General features: G+C 35.3%; 1 pseudogene; it reads left to right on the top strand.

Annotated features, from left to right (window-relative positions):
• The first annotated feature begins 4079 nt into the window (after positions 1-4079).
• LOC140512322 (protein LSM14 homolog B pseudogene) lies at positions 4080-4927 on the top strand (annotated as a pseudogene).
• The last annotated feature ends 3904 nt before the right edge of the window (positions 4928-8831 follow it).

Here is an 8831-nt window from a genome sequence, read left to right as displayed (position 1 = left end):
AATTATCTGCCTCAGTTTCCTCACTTAGAAAACTGAGATAATAATAATCCCTGCCTCAAGGTTATCATGAGGATAAAATGAAATATTTGTTTGAAATTTTGTTGGAAACATTAAACTGGAAATATTAAAATACTACGTAAATGCGAACTATTATATACATATATGTTTATGTATCTAATTATGCCACTCATGCAGGATAAGAGTCTAAGTGTTACATTGGTTTTCTTGAAATTTTAAGAGTTAGAAGACTGCTTCCATTGTAAGGAAAATAAATCTTTCTTTCTTTCTTCCTTCCTTCCTTCCTTCCTTCCTTCCTTCCTTCCTTCCTTCCTTCCTTCCTTCCTTCCTTCCTTTCTTTCTTTCTTTCTTTCTTTCTTTCATTCTTTCTTTCTTTCTTTTTTTCTTATCTTCCATTCTTCCTTATCTTCCACAAAACCTTAAATAAAAGTTACACAATAAAAGACAGTAGGCATGTCTTTTCTAGAAGGAAGGCTTCTAGCTGCGTGATCCCATACATTTATTGATCTATTGAAGTAGACTTTAGTAATATCTGCTACTATCAATTTATATACTCTTTACAGAAAATACTCTCAAAATACATTATTCACAGGATTACACATTTGGATCTGGAATGAAACTTGCAGACAGGACATCTAATCCAATATATTCATTTTTTACCTGCATCAACTGAACAACAAAATTACTTGTTCAACTTCACAAAGGCTGTGGTGGGGGACTGAGGGAACAAGATTTTAACTTGTGTCCTCTTGTTGTCTTTTATACAACACCATATTTTCTGTTTTTTTGTTTGTTTGTTTGTTTTACCTAATATTATTGCTGTCTGGCTTCATCTATGAAAAAAGAAAAGATGATACCAGGAAGGAAAGGAGTGGAAATATTGCTCAGAATATTAATCATATTATGGAACAGATAATATGAAAATAGTGAAGCAATGACAGTCTTAGCTATTTTTAATTCCCTTGTCAGGTAAGTTAGTTTAAAAAGAATATGACTCCAGTTTACAAGTAGTGAAACCTTGACGCTGAGTTATTAAATGACCTGTGTTAGATCACAATGTATTTTTCATGCTGAGATTTGAATTTAGCATTTTAAAACTCCCAGCCAACTATCCTTTTCATCAAATAATATTAATTTAGCTTACTCACATCCTGAGTACTATCATCCACTAGACCCATGTTCACTTATTAATTTTTCTGCACTGATGGATGATGTACCAAGCTGGAATAAATGAAATATATTTTTTTTCTCAATACCACAGAAAGGCAATTTAAAATTGAAATCACACAGTCATATGATTTAGAACCTGAAGGGCTTTAGCAATCTTTTAGACAAAAGCTTTTATTTTATAGTCAGGAAACTAATGACAGAAGAATTTAAATCGATGTTTGGTTCCTCTATCTTGTTTCCCCAATTTTATAACTCCAAATTTTAATAACTTTAAATGATATTCTTTGAACCCTAGATTTCTCACTTATTACAAAGGAAAGTCTGATGTTGACAATTTCCAAGAACCATCACAGCTACAGTTCTATGACAGGATATTCCTTCAACTATCTGGATGGGTTTTTTAATCTATTTAACATATAAGGGTTTTTTATGGTTTTTTTGAAGTGTTTATGTCCTTTTTCTACTATAAGATTTTTTTCAAATGAAAATATTACAATATCTTTTGAGTCTACCCAGTCTTCTATATGGCTTTGAGCACAATGCATGTTAACAAATATTGTTAACTAGCATATGACACTATTTTATAACCTTGAGTAGGGGAAAATATCTAAATATGGAGAACATACCTATTAAGTCTATACTGAAATTCAACTATAGTTCCTCACAACCCAGAAAGAATGCATTGGATAAAATCATCTGGGCAAGAACTAGGAAAAGATATCAAGGAAAATATAATTAGAAATTTTTGATTGTAAAAAATATCAGACAACAGATTTGTCTTTTTCTCTGTTATACTGGTCACGTCAAAAGAAGAAAATTATATTCAATTTTTTCACCTTGGTATCCTATATATGATTTCATTTATTTGGAATAGAAATGCTGCAGCTACAAAGAGATGGTTTCATTTTTGCTTATGTCAGTTTATGTTTCTCTAACACATTTCTACTCTCTAAGAGATGGGAGAAGGCTAAACATGACGAGATAATGATTCATCTGAAAAATGGGTTGAGGCAGAGAGTAGAGAGTGTGATGCAACATCAATAAAAGTTAAGACATTCTTACACTGACTGAATAAGGCAGTAATAGTCCTTGAGAATTCCACTTTTGTCAAAAACACATTTGAAGCTTTGCTTCTCAGTGCCACATATAATTTAAGAAATTATTGAGCTGTAGACTGTCCAGAGGAGAGTAACATATATGGTGAAATTACTTGAATCTACAAAGATACTTTACAAAGATCAATTGGGGAAAGTTGGTATGTTTAATCTTAAGAAGGGAAGACTTAATGGGGGCACTATATATATCTTCAAGTGTTTGAAAGGCTGTCATGTGGAAGAACAATTAAACTTGGTCTATTAATACCAAGAGAGCACATCCATTACTTTTTTTTAAAAAAAGGATGGTACAAAAAAAGGAAATGTAGATTTCATGTCAGGGATGGGGGAAATTTCTTAGGGCTAAAGTTATTAAAAAATAGAAGGGGGAAGAGCCAAGACAGTTGAGCATAAGCAGGGACTTGCTTGAGGTCTCCCCCAAACTTCCAAATATTTATAAAATGACTCTAAACAAATTCTAGAACAACAGAATCTTGAGAGAGATGAAATGAGAGAGTGAAACAAATTTTCAGCCAAAGACAACCTGAAAGGCTGGAAGGAAAGTTCTGTTGAACTAGGTTGAGAGAGGATTGAAGTCCAACACAAAATGGGAAGGCACAGACTGCTCCCCAGAAAAAATGGAGCAGGCCTCAGGGGACTAAATCACTGGCAACTGTGGTGATTTCCAGGCTTTTCCACCCACGAACACCAAAGAAAAATCCAAAGACCAGCAGGAAAAGTCTGTCAGACCTTGGTTAGAGAGGAAATCAGTCTGGTCCCAGCCCCCATAGTATCAGCAGCAACAGAGGGAGCAGTTGCTTCCAGAGCTCTTAATGCACAGATGGTGGGGGTATCAAGTGCCTGATAAGACAGGGATTGCAGGAATGTGTTGGCTAACTCTAAGGCAGGATTCCCTTCCTTTGCCTGTGCCTGGATCTGAGTGACGGTCCTGGGGCAAGGTGGAGGTGGTGTGGTAGAGCTTGTGGCAGGAGTGGAGAGGCAATACTCCTCATAGTTCTGAGGCAGAAAAGAGTGTTTGTAGTCACTCACAGACCAAAGCACAGCCCCAGAAACGAGTAAACATCTTGCCTTTGATTATACCACCTCAGAAGAACTGAAAATTTGCAGGTGCCTAGAATTGTCTCAGAAGACAGTTGTACAAAATCCACAAGCTTGGAGCAATACACCTTACAAATGGAAATCTTATTCCTACCTTAAGAAAGCGTTATATAGTCAAATAATTCACTAGGAAAATGAGCAAATAGCATAAAATAACTCATACTATAGAATTTTACTTTGGTGAAAAAAGAAAATCAAAATATGCAACTAGAAGAAGACAACAAACTCAAAGTTCCTATATTCAAAGACTCTAAGAAAAAATATACATTGGTCTGAGATCATGAAAGACCTTTAACCAAGCACAGATATCATTCAGCTATTTCAGAGGAGTCATCATCCTGAATTTCAAAGAAAATACAGAGAAATTAAAAATAAAAAATGTGCATGCTTCCAAAATGTTTGAACATTAACATACATACACCTTTACCAGAGAAGGAACATCTGACTTCCTCAAAGCTGGGAGGTGGACTCCTTAGGGGTTTCCTAGAGTTCTCTTGTGGTCAGATAAACACTTCTAGTCAGTAAGTCAGTAAGTCCCAAAGTTAAACCTCACCCTCAGAGTATTTATATACTTTTTAGAATCAGTGGGTATAGCCCTCTGACCCAGTGCTTCAATAGAAAATGAAAAAGGTACTTGGGACCCTCCTACAAAGTAACTCCCCTAATAAGTTTCCCACAATGGGCAGGTCCATCAATGGATGGAAAGATCTTCCTCAATCAAGTTCAGATAGAGTCATTATACATCTTGATTTCACTAAAACAAAAGCAGCAAAAGATTTTATTTTATTTGCCATTATAGGAAGCGATATCAAAAATATTATTGTATGTGAACCTCCAAAAAGCTCAATACATACTCCCTCATCATCCTAGTATTGTTCAATTTTCCCTGAGCTCTACCTCTACATTATTCTTCCAGTTATATGTAGCTTACAGAGTCCCTTGGTGAAACAGCAGTCCAGACTGGTTCTGTTGATAACCTGAATGCCAAAAAGAGAAAAAACAAACAAACAAACTGCCCACCAAGACTCCCATAGGGATCCAATGCAATGGGTGCCAGTTTCAACTGAACAGCAAAATAAGTGATATAGTTCAACAAGTACCTGTACAAAATCAAGGGCAAGTGAATGATGAAAACAGAAGACTTCAAAGGAGGAGATCAAGGAACAGGCAAATAAGGAATCATTCCAGAGGACAGAACCATCCAACAAATGTTAAGGAAAACACTATTAAGTTTGAAGATGACTTTGATTTTGAGAGTGCAAATGTTCAATTCAACAGAGAAGAGCTTGAAAAGGAATTTGAGAAGAAACTGTATTTTAAAGAAAAAAAAAAACAAGAGAATGTAGAGAAATGATATCCAACAGTAGTTACTCAGAACAACGACAGAACTACAGAGGAGGACCTCCTGGGACCTGACTGGTTTTATGACAAATAGAAGTCACAAAGGCGTCTTTGGAGGTGGAAGAGGCACTGAAACATCAGGGCACAACAAAAATTCTCATAGAGCAGGTACTGGGAGAGTTTGAATGTAACAGTTTGCTAAGTGTCACAAAGGTGATGCTGTGCATATAAGAAAACTTTAAAAAATGCTACACTTAATGTGGGGAGAAAATAAGTCAATTTGTTTACTACTTTTTTTGGAAATTCCCACAGTACAACTGCTTATACTTTGGACTTCAACTGAATGTGGACTTGGTCTGAGTGAAAACCACTTGTTTGAAAGTGTTTATGGGTAACCTGTTTTGAAGTATCTTGTGCTCTTTCTCCCCTTATCCCTTGTCCACTTTTTCTTAAAAACATACCCTGATTTTAAGCTTTTCTTTCATCATTTTGCAGAACGATTTCCTGTATTCTTTAGTAAGAGTGGAAGGAAATTTTTTTTTTTGAGACCATAGCTTTGACTTGTTAAAAGTACAACCAAACCTCATTAAAAGCAACCCACATTTTTTTTTTTTATTAACCAAAATAACCTTTTGATGCTTCTGGTCTATCACTCCCACTTCTAAGAAGCAATATGTTTCAGTAACTCTTGGTGTCTGAAGGCATGAATGCCCAGTACTAAATGGGGTTTATAAGTACTTGGGGTGTTTTGAGGTGGGTTGGGAGAGTATAAAGGGGTTGTCACAAGGATCATGTATAAGAGTACACAGGGCAGGTGTCAGCCAGAGCACAGAGATGAGTTGTCATGAAAGAAAGAGTTTAAAGTGGCTTCTAAGAGGCTCTATGAATATTCAAAGCTAAGATACCAGGGTTTGACTATCATTCATATGGGAACTGAACTCCCATCTAGAGAGGCCAGGCTCCCTAGAAAACCCCTTCCCCAGCCTTTCTGTTGCTGCCAAACTGTTTCTGGGATATGCTGCTTACCAGTCATGTGTTGCACTTTGGCATAACACTCTTGAATGCTGTTCTAATCCACTTAGGAATGGGGGAAGGAGACGGGGGAGAAAAGGGAAACCTGTTTCATGGTGAAGTTGAGTTGGCAAAAGGTATGTTTCCTTAAAACTCTAAGTAGTCCCATTGGTTTTTTGTTTGTTTTCAAGGTGGAGTGGAGGGAGGATGGGGAATTTGTTGCATGAGTAAATGGGTTACATCTTTAGTATAGACATGTACTTTTCTCTGATTGACAGGGCATTTGGTTGAAATAAGCATCTTGAAAAATGAAAAGTCCTTTCAAATACTTACAAAGGTTTTAGTTATACATTGACTAAGTTATTAAAAAAGTGTGGGATTATTTTTGTAGGAGTTAATTGCTAAGAATTAGAAACAGAAATGAGGCTGCTTTGTTGGAGTATTGCAAATTATAAATAAACCATGTAAATGTTTTAAAAAAAGAAAAATTCTTAAATACTGAAGAAGCTTAAAAAAAGAAGTGGAAAAGGTTAGTTCCTATGAGAAGTGGTATGATCCCCTTTGATAATGGTAAATACATAAGTAAACAAATACATATGTATATTATATATAGTGTACATGTATACACTGTACATATATATGTATATGTGTATAGTATGTGTATATATGTGTATATATGTATATATGTGTGTATATATAGTGTTTTTATATATATGTATATACATATGTATGGATGTACGTCAGTATATTATATTATATTTAAATAGCATACTATATAATTTTAAAATGTAATTATAATCATTATATTGTGTTTTATATATATATATGCATAGGTATATAAACACACATATATACACACGTATGTGTGTGTATACACACACAAATATTTCCCCACTCATATGTAAAAACAATGTTTAACATTCACGTGTTAAAATTTTTAGTCCTAAGTTTACAACCTCCCTTTCCTCATCATTGATAGATGAAGCAATTTGATGTCATACATATGCAGTTACACAAAACATATTTCTCCATTAGTCATGTTTTGAAACAAAACTCAAAGAATGAAAGAAAGGAAGAAAGAAAAAAAACTTTATTGATCTGAATTTAAATTCTAACACTTGTTTCTCAGAAGATGGAAAACATTTATCAAAAGTCCTTCCAAATTTTATCAGATCATTTTTTTCCTGAGAATATTTAAGTCATTCACTGTTGATCATCATGCAATATTGCTGTTGTTTTGCACAATATTCCACATTCTCCTCACTTCATTTTGAATCACCTCAAATATTTCAAGATATCTTTAATTTTGCTGTTGTTTTTATTTTTGGGGAGCCAGTGGAAGCAAGGTAATCAAGATTAAGTGAATTGCTCAGTCACACAGTTGTAAGTGTCAAGTTTATGAGGCCAGATTTGGATTCAGGTCCTCCTGACTCCGGGGTTAGCTCTCTATTCACTGGACCACCTAGCTGCTTCTAAAGTAATTTTTATTAAAACTGATGAAATATTTATTTAATGCTATTTTATTTTTCCCAGTTGCACATCAAACAAGTTTTCTTGTTTTTTATTTAAATTTACTTATTTAAGTTTTCAACATTAATTTGCACAAAATTTTGAGTTCCAAATTTTCTCCCCATTTCCCTCCCCACCCCAAAACACAGAGCATTCTAATTGCCCCTATCACCGATATCCCACCCCACCCCCCCTGCTTCTAGCATCTCTCCCTTCCTTTATCCCCATCTTCTCTTTTGTCCTGTGGGACAAAATAACTTTCTATACCCCATCACCTGTATTTCTTATTTCCTAGTTGCAAGAACAATACTCAACGGTTGTTCTTAAAACTTTGAGTTCCATCTTCTCTTCATCCCTCCCTCCCCACCCATTCCCTTTGGGAAGGCAAGCAATTCAATATAGGCTATATCTGTGTAGTTTTGTAAATGGCTTCCATAATAGCCATGTAATGTAAGACTAACTATATTTCCCTCCATCTTAAACTGCCCCCCATTGCTTCTATTCTCTCTTTTGATCCTGTCCCTCCCCAACAGTGTTGACTTCTAATTGCTCCCTCGTCCCACTGTCCTCCCTTCCACCATCCCCTCCACCTTGCTTATCCCCTTCTCTTCCACTTTCCTGTATTGTAATATAGGTTTTCATACCAAAATGAATGTACATTTTATTCCTTCCTTTAGTCAAATGTGATGAGAGTAAGCTTCATGTTTTCTCTCACCTCCCCTCTTTTTCCCTCCATTGAAAAGTCTTTTACTTGCCTCTTTTATGAGAGATAATTTGCCCCATTCCATTTTTCCCTTTCTCCCCCCAATATATTTCTCTCTCACCGTTTAATTACATTTTTTAAAGATATGATCCCATCCTATTCAATTCACCCTGTGCTCTCTGTCTCTCTGTCTCTGTCTCTCTCTCTGTCTCTGTGCGTGTGTGTGTGATCCTCCCAACTACCCAGATACTGAAAAAAGTTTCTAGAGTTGCAAATATTGTCTTTCCATATAGGAATGTAAAGAGTTCAACTTTAGTAAGTCCCTTATGAACTACAATTAATAAAATAAATAAAATAAAATACAGAAGAAAAAACTTAAAAACCAACAAAACAAAACAGAGAGATGATAAATGTTTGGAGAAATTGTGGGAGAGTTGGAAAACTAATTCATTGTTTGTGGAGCTATGAGTTGATACAGCCATTCTGGAGAACAATTTGAAACAATGCCCAAAGGGCTACAAAATTATGAATACCTTGTGATCCCACAATATCTCTTCTAGGTCTGTATCCCAAAGAGATCATGAAAATGGGGGGGAAAAGTCCCACATGTACAAAAATAGTTATAGAAGCTCTTTTTTCTTTTGGTGGTCAATAACTGAAAATGGAGGGAATGCCCATCAATTGGGGAATGACTGAACAAATTGTAATATATGAATGTAATTGAATATTATTGTGCTATAAGAAATGACAACCACTCAAACCAGAAAAACCTGGAAAGACTGACACTGAATGAGATGAACAAAACCAGGAGAACATTATACAAATAACAGCCACAGTGTGTGCGGACTGTTTCTGATAGACTAAGC

This window comes from Notamacropus eugenii, chromosome 6 (genome assembly GCF_028372415.1).
Source record: "Notamacropus eugenii isolate mMacEug1 chromosome 6, mMacEug1.pri_v2, whole genome shotgun sequence".
Classification (NCBI taxonomy): Eukaryota; Metazoa; Chordata; class Mammalia; order Diprotodontia; family Macropodidae; genus Notamacropus; species Notamacropus eugenii.
The sequence above is the reverse complement of the archived record's forward strand: the minus strand, read 5'-3'. Positions and strand labels throughout refer to the sequence as shown.